Genomic DNA, 14,561 nt, shown 5'->3' on the forward strand with positions numbered 1-14,561 from the left:
CTTAAAAAAAACCGCAAGGTTCGTTGTTTGTTTAACTTTTTGTGCCATCCTTAGAGGTAACTCGTAATTTGTTCGATAATTATACAAATATCGTTTATTGACTCGCAACTACGGCTAATATTTTTGAGGAAGTCCAGTGTACAAAAACATCGGAGATAGTGACTCTCTGAACGCAGGCGAGAGCTTCGGAAGCGCTCTAACCAGCTTAAAATGGGATTTACTAACAGGCCCGTATACGTGCTAAGAGGTGTTCTCGCAGAAGGTATCCATGAAGAACGTTCCACTTTACTTCTCCTCCTCCAGCAGCCGCGGATAACAGTTTCCTCTCCTCAAGACTTCGACGTCGTACGTCATTGGTCGAAGCATCCAGTGGGAGGAGCAAGGTAAGTAAAATTAAACCCCTTAAGCCCCGCCCCTCTGGGAGAAGTCAAGTAGGACCTTATCCAAGAATACCTCCTGGCTTCATACCTCCTCACTGGTTATGCGCGCCGGATACCATCCACCGAAAAACTCGGATTTTTAGCTTTCTGGAGCGCTTCGCGCTACTGTCACCGGCGGGGTGTGTGATTACGCGTCTGTTTTTGTTCAATTTGTTCGTTATACAGGTCTTTCCTGGTGTTAATCTGTTGACTTTAACACTGAGAAATATGATATCGATCTTTTAACTTAAAATATTTTTATACAATCAGGGGAAAAACTTAAAATAATTACTTGTAATCAGATGTGCACAATCGGCGTATCTATTTAGGACGGCATATGGGATACATAAATTTAGTCTAACGCGAGCAATGTAGGAGTGCGTTCGCACGTATAACGACGATTACATGAGGACACCTTGGGTTATCGTCCGGTACCTGAGAAGCCTGGGAATGTAGTTAACATATAGTTTTATGCTTCTTATCTTGACTCCAATGCATCAGTAATTTTGAAAGTTATTTTTATTTAACAGGTACATTGCGTTGAATTATTTTATCTACAAAAGCACTCGCAGTCGTGAGATTTGCAGGGCTTTTTGGAATCATCAACATTGTTAATGAATGGACCAGCATATCGCGGCCTTTAAATTATACGTTGAAATGTCATTTTTAATATTCTACAGGTCATTTACAACCAGGTTGTCAAAAAGAAACCTCATTACAATAATTATCTTGCATTATATGAGGTCCAGATGGGTGTAAGCTTAGAAACAGAAAAGTAAAATATAAAACAAACAAATGAAAAGCTTGTGCTCCAGCATACGTTTAAGTATTATCCTAACAGTACAAGGTCCTGGAAAAAGAAAGAAACTACTACCACAAAAAAAATATGCGACTGCACCCGGTTACATCACTGTTGATTATTTATTATTAAATTAGGATATTTAAAACCCCCGAAAGAAGACACCAATGCTTAACATAATCGTGTTTTATGTTCGGGCGAAAAGATTAGTAAAAAGAATTAGTTATTAAATATAAACGGTATATACGAAACTCCTTTCACATCCTATACGACCGTAACCCGTAATTGGCATGTATTTCCCCGTTCGAGTTATGGTACCAAATGACGAAATACTGCACCTAACACTGCTTTCCAAACGCTGGTGAGAGACTCATTAGAAAACATAGTACATTTAAAGAACTTTGGCATTGGGTTCAAAATTACTCCCACATCAGGGAACAAATGGCCGAACGTTACAATAAAACTTGTCATTGGGTATGTTTTTACCTATTACGCCAATGTTTTATTCTTCTCGAATAAAATGAACATGCTAATGCGCACATTTCTTTCAACTAAACATAGTTTGACGGTGGGAATATTGACGATCCCATTGAAAAAAGCAAAAAAATCTATAAATTAAAGTACCCACAAGTCGGGTCATCTTAAAAGAAACCGCAAGGTTCGTTGTTATTTTAACTTTTTGTGCCACCCTTAGAGGTAACTCGTAATTTTGTTCGATAATTATACAAATATCGTATATTGACTCGCAATTACGGCTAATATTTTTGAGGAAGTCCAGTGTACAAAAACATCGGAGATAGTGACTCTCTGAACGCAGGCGAGAGCTTCGGAAGCGCTCTAACCAGCTTAAAATGGGATTTACTAACAGGCCCGTATAACGTGCTAAGAGGTGTTCTCGCAGAAGGTATCCATGTAGAACGTTCCACTTGACTTCTCCTCCTCCAGCAGCCGCGGATAACAGTTTCCTCTCCTCAAGACTTCGAAGTCGTACGTCATTGGTCGAAGCATCCAGTGGGAGGAGCAAAGTAAGTAAAATTAAACCCCTTAAGCCCCGCCCCTCTGGGAGAAGTCAAGTAGGACCTTATCCAAGAATACCTCCTGGCTTCATACCTCCTCACAGGTTATGCGCGCCGGATAACATCCACCGAAAAACTCGGATTTTTAGCTTTCTGGACCGCGTCGCGCTACTGTCACCGGCGGGGTGTGTGATAACGCGTCTGTTTTTGTTCAATTTGTTCGTTATACAGGTTTTTCCTGGTGTTAATCTGTTGACTTTAACACTGAGAAATATGATATCGATCTTTTAACTTAAATATTTTTATACAATCAGGGGAAGTACTTAAAATATTTACTTGTAATCAGATGTTCACAATCGGCGTATCTATTTAGGAGGGCATATGGGATATATAAATTTAGTCTAACGCGAGCAATATAGGAGTGCGTTCGCACGTATAACGACGATTACATGAGGACACCTTGGGTTAACGTCCGGTACCTGAGAAGCCTGGGGATGTAGTTAATAATAGTTTTATGCTTCTTATCTTGACTCCAATGCATTAGTTATTTTGAAATTTATTTTTATTTAACAGGTACATTGCGTTGAATAATTTTATCTACAAAAGCACTCGCAGTCGTGAGATTTGCAGGGCTTAATGGAATCATCAACATTGTTAATGAATGGACCAGCATATCACGGCCTTTAAATTATACGTTGAAATGTCATTTTTAATATTCTACAGGTCATTTACAACCAGGTTGTCAAAAAGAAACCTCATTACAATAATTATCTTGCATTATATGAGGTCCAGATTGGTGTGAGCTTAGAAACAGAAAAGTAAAATATAAAACAAACAAATGAAAAGCTTGTGCTCCAGCATACGTTTAAGTATGACCGTAACAGTTCAAGGTCCTGGAAACAGAAAGAAACTACTACCACAGAAAAAATATGCGACTGCTCCCGATTACATCACTGTTGATTATTCATTATTAAATTAGGATATTTAAAACCCCCGAAAGAAGACACCAATGCTTAACATAATCGTGTTTTATGTTCGGGCGAAGAGATTAGTAAAAAGAATTAGTTATTAAATATAAACGGTATATACGAAACTCCTTTCACATCCTATACGACCGTAACCCGTAATTGGCATGTATTTCCCCGTTCGAGTTATGGTACCAAATGACGAAATACTGCACCTAACACTGCTTTCCAAACGCTGGTGAGAGACTCATTAGAAAACATAGTACATTTAAAGAACTTTGGCATTGGGTTCAAAATTACTCCCACATCAGGGAACAAATGGCCGAACGTTACAATAAAACTTGTCATTGGGTATGTTTTTACCTATGACGCCAATGTTTTATTCTTCTCGAATAAAATGAACATGCTAATGCGCACATTTCTTTCAACTAAACATAGTTTGACGGTGGGAATATTGACGATCCCATTGAAAAAAGCAAAAAAATCTATAAATGAAAGTACCCACAAGTCGGGTCATCTTAAAAAAAACCGCAAGGTTCGTTGCTATTTTAACTTTGTGTGCCACCCTTAGAGGTAACTCGTAATTTTGTTCGATAATTATACAAATATCGTATATTGACTCGCAATTACGGCTAATATTTTTGAGGAAGTCCAGTGTACAAAAACATCGGAGATAGTGACTCTCTGAACGCAGGCGAGAGCTTCGGAAGCGCTCTAACCAGCTTAAAATGTGATTTACTAACAGGCCCGTATAACGTGCTAAGAGGTGTTCTCGCAGAAGGTATCCATGTAGAACGTTCCACTTGACTTCTCCTCCTCCAGCAGCCGCGGATAACAGTTTCCTCTCCTCAAGACTTCGAAGTCGTACGTCTTTGGTCGAGGCATCAAGTGGGAGGAGCAAGGTAAGTAAAATTAAACCCCTTAAGCCCCGCCCCTCTGGGAGAAGTCAAGTAGGAACTTATCCGAGAATACCTCCTGGCTTCATACCTCATCACAGGTTTATCGCGCCGGATACCATCCACCGAAAAACTCGGATTTTTAGCCTTCTTGAGCGCGTCGCGCTACTGTCACCGGCGGGGTGTGTGATTACGCGTCTGTTTTTGTTCAATTTGTTCGTTATACAGGTTTTTCCTGGTGTTAATCTGTTGACTTTAACACTGAGAAATATGATATCGATCTTTTAACTCAAATATTTTTATACAATCAGGGGAAAAACTTAAAATAATTACTTGTAATTAGATGTGCACAATAGGCGTATCTATTTAGGAGGGCATATGGGATATATAAATTTAGTCTAACGCGAGCAATGTAGGAGTGCGTTCGCACGTATAACGACGATTACTTGAGGACACCTTGGGTTATCGTCCGGTACCTGAGAAGCCTGGGGATGTAGTTAAAATATAGTTTTAAGCTTCTTATCTTGACTCCAATGCATTAGTTATTTAGAAATTTATTTTTATTTAACAGGTACATTGCGTTGAATAATGTTATCTACAAAAGCACTCGCAGTCGTGAGATTTGCAGGGCTCAATGGAATCATCAACATTGTTAATGAATGGACCAGCATATCACGGCCTTTAAATTATACGTTGAAATGTCATTTTTAAAATTCTACAGGTCATTTACAACCAGGTTGTCAAAAAGAAACCTCATTACAATAATTATCTTGCATTATATGAGGTCCAGATGGGTGTAAGCTTATAAACAGAAAAGTAAAATATAAAACAAACAAATGAAAAGCTTGTGCTCCAGCATACGTTTAAGTATTACCGTAACAGTACAAGGTCCTGGAAAAAGAAAGAAACTACTACCACAGAAAAAATATGCGACTGCTCCCGATTACATCACTGTTGATTATTCATTATTAAATTAGGATATTTAAAACCCCCGAAAGAAGACACCAATGCTTAACATAATCGTGTTTTATGTTCGGGCGAAAAGATTAGTAAAAAGAATTAGTTATTAAATATAAACGGTATATACGAAACTCCTTTCACATATTATACGACCGTAACCCGTAATTGGCATGTATTTCCCCGTTCGAGTTATGGTACCAAATGACGAAATACTGCACCTAACACTGCTTTCCAAACGCTGGTGAGAGACTCATTAGAAAACATAGTACATTTAAAGAACTTTGGCATTGGGTTCAAAATTACTCCCACGTGAGGGAACAAATGGCCGAACGTTACAATAAAACTTGTCATTGGGTATGTTTTTACCTATTACGCCAATGTTTTATTCTTCTCGAATAAAATGAACATGCTAATGCGCACATTTCTTTCGACTAAACATAGTTTGACGGTTGGAATATTGACGATCCCATTGAAAAAAGCAAAAAAATCTATAAATTAAAGTACCCACAAGTCGGGTCATCTTAAAAGAAACCGCAAGGTTCGTTGTTATTTTAACTTTTTGTGCCACCCTTAGAGGTTACTCGTAATTTTGTTCGATAATGATACAAATATCGTATATTGACTCGCAATTACGTCTAATATTTTTGAGGAAGTCCAGTGTACAAAAACATCGGAGATAGTGACTCTCTGAACGCAGGCGAGAGCTTCGGAAGCGCTCTAACCAGCTTAAAATGGGATTTACTAACAGGCCCGTATAACGTACTAAGAGGTGTTCTCGCAGAAGGTATCCATGTAGAACGTTCCACTTGACTTCTCCTCCTCCAGCAGCCGCGGATAACAGTTTCCTCTCCTCAAGACTTCGAAGTCGTACGTCATTGGTCGAAGCATCCAGTGGGAGGAGCACGGTAAGTAAAATTAAACCCCTTAAGCCCCGCCCCTCTGGGAGAAGTCAAGTAGGACCTTATCCGAGAATACCTCCTGGCTTCATACCTCCTCACAGGTTATGCGCGCCGGATACCATCCACCGAAAAACTCGGATTTTTAGTTTTCTGGAGCGCGTCGCGCTACTGTCACCGGCGGGGTGTGTGATTACGCGTCTGTTTTTGTTCAATTTGTTCGTTATACAGGTTTTTCCTGGTGTTAATCTGTTGACTTTAACACTGAGAAATATGATATCGATCTTTTAACTTAAATATTTTTATACAATCAGGGGAAAAACTTAAAATAATTACTTGTAATCAGGTGTGCACAATCGGCGTATCTATTTAGGAGGGCATATGGGATATATAAATTTAGTCTAACGCGAGCAATGTAGGAGTGCGTTCGCACGTATAACGACGATTACTTGAGGACACCTTGGGTTATCGTCCGGTACCTGAGATGCCTGGGGATGTAGTTAACATATAGTTTTATGCTTCTTATCGTGACTCCAATGCATTTGTTATTTTGAAAGTTATTTTTATTTAACAGGTACATTGCGTTGAATTATTTTATCTACAAAATTACTCGCAGTCGTGAGATTTGCAGGGCTTTTTGGAATCATCAGCATTGTTAATGAATGGACCAGCATATCACGGCCTTTAAATTATACGTTGAAATGTCATTTTTAATATTCTACAGGTCATTTACAACCAGGTTGTCAAAAAGAAACCTCATTACAATAATTATCTTGCATTATATGAGGTCCAGATGGGTGTAAGCTTAGAAACAGAAAAGTAAAATATAAAACAAACAAATGAAAAGCTTGTGCTCCAGCATACGTTTAAGTATTATCGTAACAGTACAAGGTCCTGGGAAAGAAAGAAACTACTACCACAGAAAAAATATGCGACTGCTCCCGATTACATCACTGTTGATTATTCATTATTAAATTAGGATATTTAAAACCCCCGAAAGAAGACACCAATGCTTAACATAATCGTGTTTTGTTTCCGGGCGCAAAGATTAGTAAAAAGAATTAGTTATTAAATATAAACGGTATATACGAAACTCCTTTCACATCCTATACGACCGTAACCCGTAATTGGCATGTATTTCCCCGTTCGAGTTATGGTACCAAATGACGAAATACTGCACCTAACACTGCTTTCCAAACGCTGGTGAGAGACTCATTAGAAAACATAGTACATTTAAAGAACTTTGGCATTGGGTTCAAAATTACTCCCACGTGAGGGAACAAATGGCCGAACGTTACAATAAAACTTGTCATTGGGTATGTTTTTACCTATTACGCCAATGTTTTATTCTTCTCGAATAAAATGAACATGCTAATGCGCACATTTCTTTCAACTAAACATAGTTTGACGGTGGGAATATTGACGATCCCATTGAAAAAAGCAAAAAAATCTATAAATGAAAGTACCCACAAGTCGGGTCATCTTAAAAAAAACCGCAAGGTTCGTTGTTAGTTTAACTTTTTGTGCCATCCTTAGAGGTAACTCGTAATTTTGTTCGATAATTATACAAATATCGTATATTGCCTCGCAATTACGGCTAATATTTTTGAGGAAGTCCTGTGTACAAAAACATCGGAGATAGTGACTCTCTGAACGCAGGCGAGAGCTTCGGAAGCGCTCTAACCAGCTTAAAATGGGATTTACTAACAGGCCCGTATAACGTGCTAAGAGGTGTTCTCGCAGAAGGTATCCATGTAGAACGTTCCACTTGACTTCTCCTCCTCCAGCAGCCGCGGATAACAGTTTCCTCTCCTCAAGACTTCGAAGTCGTACGTCATTGGTCGAAGCATCCAGTGGGAGGAGCAAGGTAAGTAAAATTAAACCCCTTAAGCCCCGCCCCTCTGGGAGAAGTCAAGTAGGACCTTATCCAAGAATACCTCCTGGCTTCATACCTCCTCACAGGTTATGCGCGCCGGATACCATCCACCGAAAAACTCGGATTTTTAGCTTTCTGGAGCGCGTCGCGCTACTGTCACCGGCGGGGTGTGTGATTACGCGTCTGTTTTTTTTTTATTTCAATTTGTTCATTATACACGTTTTTCCTGGTGTTAATCTGTTGACTTTAACACTGAGAAATATGATATCGATCTTTTAACTTAAATATTTTTATACAATAAGGGGAAAAACTTAAAAAAATTACTTGTCATCAGATGTGCACAATCGGCGTATCTATTTAGGAGGGCATATGGGATATATAAATTTAGTCTAACGCGAGCAATGTAGGAGTGCGTTCGTACGTATAACGACGATTACTTGAGGACACCTTGGGTTATCGTCCGGTACCTGAGAAGCCTGGGGATGTAGTTAACATATAGTTTTATGCTTCTTCTCTTGACTCCAATGCATTAGTTATTTTGAAAGTTATTTTTATTTAACAGGTACATTGCGTTGAATTATTTTATCGACAAAAGCACTCGCAGTCTTGAGATTTGCAGGGCTTTTTGGAATCATCAACATTGTTAATGAATGGACCAGCATATCACGGCCTTTAAATTATACGTTGAAATGTCATTTTTAATATTCTACAGGTCATTTACAACCAGGTTGTCAAAAAGAAACCTCATTACAATAATTATCTAGCATTATATGAGGTCCAGATGGGTGTAAGCTTATAAACAGAAAAGTAAAATATAAAAGAAACAAATGAAAACCTTGTGCTCCAGCATACGTTTAAGTATTACCGTAACAGTACAAGGTCCTGGAAAAAGAAAGAAACTACTACCACAGAAAAAATATGCGACTGCTCCCGATTACATCACCGTTGATTATTCATTATTAAATTAGGATATTTAAAACCCCCGAAAGAAGACACCAATGCTTAACATAATCGTGTTTTATGTTCGGGCGAAAAGATTAGTAAAAAGAATTAGTTATTAAATATAAACGGTATATAAGAAACTCCTTTCACATCCTATGCGACCGTAACCCGTAATTGGCATGTATTTCCCCGTTCGAGTTATGGTACCAAATGACGAAATACTGCACCTAACACTGCTTTCCAAACGCTGGTGAGAGACTCATTAGAAAAACATAGTACATTTAAAGAACTTTGGCATTGGGTTCAAAATTACTCCCACATGAGGGAACAAATGGCCGATGGTTACAATAAAACTTGTCATTGGGTATGTTTTTACCTATTACGCCAATGTTTTATTCTTCTCGAATAAAATGAACATGCTAATGCGCACATTTCTTTCAACTAAACATAGTTTGACGGTGGGAATATTGACGATCGCATTGAAAAAAGCTAAAAAATCTATAAATGAAAGTACCCACAAGTCGGGTCATCTTAAAAAAAACCGCAAGGTTCGTTGTTATTTTAACTTTTTGTGCCACCCTTAGAGGTAACTCGTAATTTTGTTCGATAATTATACAAATATCGTATATTGACTCGCAATTACGGCTAATATTTTTGAGGAAGTCCAGTGTACAAAAACATCGGAGATAGTGACTCTCTGAACGCAGGCGAGAGCTTCGGAAGCGCTCTAACCAGCTTAAAATGGGATTTACTAACAGGCCCGTATAACGTGCTAAGAGGTGTTCTCGCAGAAGGTATCCATGTAGAACGTTCCACTTGACTTCTCCTCCTCCAGCAGCCGCGGATAACAGTTTCCTCTCCTCAAGACTTCGAAGTCGTACGTCATTGGTCGAGGCATCCAGTGGGAGGAGCAAGGTAAGTAAAATTAAACCCCTTAAGCCCCGCCCCTCTGGGAGAAGTCAAGTAGGACCTTATCCAAGAATACCTCCTGGCTTCATACCTCCTCACAGGTTATGCGCGCCGGATACCATCCACCGAAAAACTCGGATTTTTAGCTTTCTGGAGCGCGTCGCGCTACTGTCACCGGCGGGGTGTGTGATTACGCGTCTGTTTTTGTTCAATTTGTTCGTTATACAGGTTTTTCCATGTGTTAATCTGTTGACTTTAACACTGAGAAATATGATATCGATCTTTTAACTTAAATATTTTTATACAATCAGGGGAAAAACTTAAAATAATTACTTGTAATCAGATGTGCACAATCGGCGTATCTATTTAGGAGGGCATATGGGATATATAAATTTAGTCTAACGCGAGCAATGTAGGAGTGCGTTCGCACGTATAACGACGATTACTTGAGGACACCTTGGGTTATCGTCCGGTACCTGAGAAGCCTAGGGATGTAGTTAACATATAGTTTTATGCTTCTTATCTTGACTCCAATGCATCAGTAATTTTGAAAGTTATTTTTATTTAACAGGTACATTGCGTTGAATTATTTTATCTACAAAAGCACTCGCAGTCGTGAGATTTGCAGGGTTTTTGGAATCATCAACATTGTTAATGAATGGACCAGCATATCGCGGCCTTTAAATTATACGTTGATATGTCATTTTTAATATTCTACAGGTCATTTACAACCAGGTTGTCAAAAAGAAACCTCATTACAATAATTATCTAGCATTATATGAGGTCCAGATGGGTGTAAGCTTATAAACAGAAAAGTAAAATATAAAAGAAACAAATGAAAACCTTGTGCTCCAGCATACGTTTAAGTATTACCGTAACAGTACAAGGTCCTGGAAAAAGAAAGAAACTACTACCACAGAAAAAATATGCGACTGCTCCCGATTACATCACTGTTGATTATTCATTATTAAATTAGGATATTTAAAACCCCCGAAAGAAGACACCAATGCTTAACATAATCGTGTTTTATGTTCGGGCGAAAAGATTAGTAAAAAGAATTAGTTATTAAATATAAACGGTATATACGAAACTCCTTTCACATCCTATACGACCGTAACCCGTAATTGGCATGTATTTCCCCGTTCGAGTTATGGTACCAAATGACGAAATACTGCACCTAACACTGCTTTCCAAACGCTGGTGAGAGACTCATTAGAAAACATAGTACATTTAAAGAACTTTGGAATTGGGTTCAAAATTACTCCCACATGAGGGAACAAATGGCCGAACGTTACAATAAAACTTGTCATTGGGTATGTTTTTACCTATTACGCCAATGTTTTATTCTTCTCGAATAAAATGAACATGCTAATGCGCACATTTCTTTCGACTAAACATAGTTTGACGGTGGGAATATTGACGATCCCATTGAAAAAAGCAAAAAAATCTATAAATGAAAGTACCCACAAGTCGGGTCATCTTAAAAGAAACCGCAAGGTTCGTTGTCATTTTAACTTTTTGTGCCACCCTTAGAGGTAACTCGTAATTTTTTCGATTATTATACAAATATCGTATATTGACTCGCAATTACGTCTAATATTTTGGAGGAAGTCCAGTGTACAAAAACATCGGGGATAGTGACTCTCTGAACGCAGGCGAGAGCTTCGGAAGTGCTCTAACCAGCTTCAAATGGGATTTACTAACAGGCCCGTATAACGTGCTAAGAGGTGTTCTCGCAGAAGGTATCCATGTAGAACGTTCCACTTGACTTCTCCTCCTCCAGCAGCCGCGGATAACAGTTTCCTCTCCTCAAGACTTCGAAGTCGTACGTCATTGGTCGAAGCATCCAGTGGGAGGAGCAACGTAAGTAAAATTAAACCCCTTAAGCCCCGCCCCTCTGGGAGAAGTCAAGTAGGACCTTATCCAAGAATACCTCCTGGCTTCATACCTCCTCACAGGTTATGCGCGCCGGATACCATCCACCGAAAAACTCGGATTTTTAGCTTTCTGGAGCGCGTCGCGCTACTGTCACCGGCGGGGTGTGTGATAACGCGTCTGTTTTTGTTCAATTTGTTCGTTATACAGGTTTTTCCTGGTGTTAATCTGTTGACTTTAACACTGAGAAATATGATATCGATCTTTTAACTTAAATATTTTTATACAATCAGGGGAAAAACTTAAAATAATTACTTTTAATCAGATGTGCACAATCGGCGTATCTATTTAGGAGGGCATATGGGATATATAAATTTAGTCTAACGCGAGCAATGTAGGAGTGCGTTCGGACGTATAACGACGATTACTTGAGGACACCTTGGGTTATCGTCCGGTACCTGAGAAGCCTGGGGATGTAGTTAACATATAGTTTTATGCTTCTTATCTTGACTCCAATGCATCAGTAATTTTGAAAGTTATTTTTATTTAACAGGTACATTGCGTTGAATTATTTTATCTACAAAAGCACTCGCAGTCGTGAGATTTGCAGGGTTTTTGGAATTATCAATATTGTTAATGAATGGACCAGCATATCGCGGCCTTTAAATTATACGTTGAAATGTCATTTTTAATATTCTACAGGTCATTTACAACCAGGTTGTCAAAAAGAAACCTCATTACAATAATTATCTAGCATTATATGAGGTCCAGATGGGTGTAAGCTTATAAACAGAAAAGTAAAATATAAAAGAAACAAATGAAAACCTTGTGCTCCAGCATACGTTTAAGTATTACCGTAACAGTACAAGGTCCTGGAAAAAGAAAGAAACTACTACCACAGAAAAAATATGCGACTGCTCCCGATTACATCACCGTTGATTATTCATTATTAAATTAGGATATTTAAAACCCCCGAAAGAAGACACCAATGCTTAACATAATCGTGTTTTATGTTCGGGCGAAAAGATTAGTAAAAAGAATTAGTTATTAAATATAAACGGTATATAAGAAACTCCTTTCACATCCTATGCGACCGTAACCCGTAATTGGCATGTATTTCCCCGTTCGAGTTATGGTACCAAATGACGAAATACTGCACCTAACACTGCTTTCCAAACGCTGGTGAGAGACTCATTAGAAAAACATAGTACATTTAAAGAACTTTGGCATTGGGTTCAAAATTACTCCCACATGAGGGAACAAATGGCCGATGGTTACAATAAAACTTGTCATTGGGTATGTTTTTACCTATTACGCCAATGTTTTATTCTTCTCGAATAAAATGAACATGCTAATGCGCACATTTCTTTCAACTAAACATAGTTTGACGGTGGGAATATTGACGATCGCATTAAAAAAAGCTAAAAAATCTATAAATGAAAGTACCCACAAGTCGGGTCATCTTAAAAAAAACCGCAAGGTTCGTTGTTATTTTAACTTTTTGTGCCACCCTTAGAGGTAACTCGTAATTTTGTTCGATAATTATACAAATATCGTATATTGACTCGCAATTACGGCTAATATTTTTGAGGAAGTCCAGTGTACAAAAACATCGGAGATAGTGACTCTCTGAACGCAGGCGAGAGCTTCGGAAGCGCTCTAACCAGCTTAAAATGGGATTTACTAACAGGCCCGTATAACGTGCTAAGAGGTGTTCTCGCAGAAGGTATCCATGTAGAACGTTCCACTTGACTTCTCCTCCTCCAGCAGCCGCGGATAACAGTTTCCTCTCCTCAAGACTTCGAAGTCGTACGTCATTGGTCGAGGAATCCAGTGGGAGGAGCAAGGTAAGTAAAATTAAACCCCTTAAGCCCCGCCCCTCTGGGAGAAGTCAAGTAGGACCTTATCCAAGAATACCTCCTGGCTTCATACCTCCTCACAGGTTATGCGCGCCGGATACCATCCACCGAAAAACTCGGATTTTTAGCTTTCTGGAGCGCGTCGCGCTACTGTCACCGGCGGGGTGTGTGATTACGCGTCTGTTTTTGTTCAATTTGTTCGTTATACAGGTTTTTCCTGGTGTTAATCTGTTGACTTTAACACTGAGAAATATGATATCGATCTTTTAACTTAAATATTTTTATACAATCAGGGGAAAAACTTAAAATAATTACTTGTAATCAGATGTGCACAATCGGCGTATCTATTTAGGAGGGCATATGGGATATATAAATTTAGTCTAACGCGAGCAATGTAGGAGTGCGTTCGCACGTATAACGACGATTACTTGAGGACACCTTGGGTTATCGTCCGGTACCTGAGAAGCCTAGGGATGTAGTTAACATATAGTTTTATGCTTCTTATCTTGACTCCAATGCATCAGTAATTTTGAAAGTTATTTTTATTTAACAGGTACATTGCGTTGAATTATTTTATCTACAAAAGCACTCGCAGTCGTGAGATTTGCAGGGTTTTTGGAATCATCAACATTGTTAATGAATGGACCAGCATATCGCGGCCTTTAAATTATACGTTGATATGTCATTTTTAATATTCTACAGGTCATTTACAACCAGGTTGTCAAAAAGAAACCTCATTACAATAATTATCTAGCATTATATGAGGTCCAGATGGGTGTAAGCTTATAAACAGAAAAGTAAAATATAAAAGAAACAAATGAAAACCTTGTGCTCCAGCATACGTTTAAGTATTACCGTAACAGTACAAGGTCCTGGAAAAAGAAAGAAACTACTACCACAGAAAAAATATGCGACTGCTCCCGATTACATCACTGTTGATTATTCATTATTAAATTAGGATATTTAAAACCCCCGAAAGAAGACACCAATGCTTAACATAATCGTGTTTTATGTTCGGGCGAAAAGATTAGTAAAAAGAATTAGTTATTAAATATAAACGGTATATACGAAACTCCTTTCACATCCTATACGACCGTAACCCGTAATTGGCATGTATTTCCCCGTTCGAGTTATGGTACCAAATGACGA

Source organism: Hetaerina americana, unplaced genomic scaffold (genome assembly GCF_022747635.1).
Source record: "Hetaerina americana unplaced genomic scaffold, ioHetAmer1.1.p SCAF_32, whole genome shotgun sequence".
Classification (NCBI taxonomy): Eukaryota; Metazoa; Arthropoda; class Insecta; order Odonata; family Calopterygidae; genus Hetaerina; species Hetaerina americana.